This window comes from Bombus impatiens, unplaced genomic scaffold, assembly GCF_000188095.3.
Source record: "Bombus impatiens unplaced genomic scaffold, BIMP_2.2 scf_5276, whole genome shotgun sequence".
Taxonomy (NCBI): Eukaryota; Metazoa; Arthropoda; class Insecta; order Hymenoptera; family Apidae; genus Bombus; species Bombus impatiens.
The window spans coordinates 1-465 of NT_181695.1; the positions used below are offsets into that span (position 1 = coordinate 1).

Below are 465 nucleotides of genomic sequence, written 5' to 3' on the forward strand. Positions count from 1 at the left end.
CCATCACCACGCTGTGCTAATGCCAGTTGCCCAATATGTGGATTTTCCAAAAATTCAGCTTTAAAAAAGAAAGAAAAATGTTATTTTTGTTTTATACTAGTTTATACAAAGTTAGTTTAATTCTTATCAAATGTTATCAACCATATTACATACATATTTCAGCGCATTTTGCAACAGTTTCCATAATAAAGTTATAGCGTGCCAAACCTAGAATATCTAAGGGACGAACGTACATAACTATATGACTATGATAAGCAGTAAGGCATACCTGAAAAAGTAGTTTTAATAAAGAAATGATACTTTCACCAAAAGCAATAGTAAAATAAATAAAATAATAGTAAAATAATAACTATCTTTATTTAAATTAAAACCAAAAATCATACCGTAGTTCCACAATGCAGATCAGTATACGGTACACCCAATTGTTCCGGCGTTGGAATCCAAGGCTTTATAGTAGCTTTTAAC

At 30.3% G+C, this 465-nt stretch overlaps 1 long non-coding RNA gene across 1 annotated transcript; it reads right to left on the reverse strand.

Moving 5' to 3' along the window:
* LOC112214029 lies at positions 1-465 on the reverse strand. The gene is made up of 3 exons (XR_002947956.2): positions 384-465; positions 154-268; positions 1-58 (listed from the first exon to the last, which is right to left on the reverse strand). It is a non-coding gene; the product is annotated as an uncharacterized LOC112214029 (long non-coding RNA).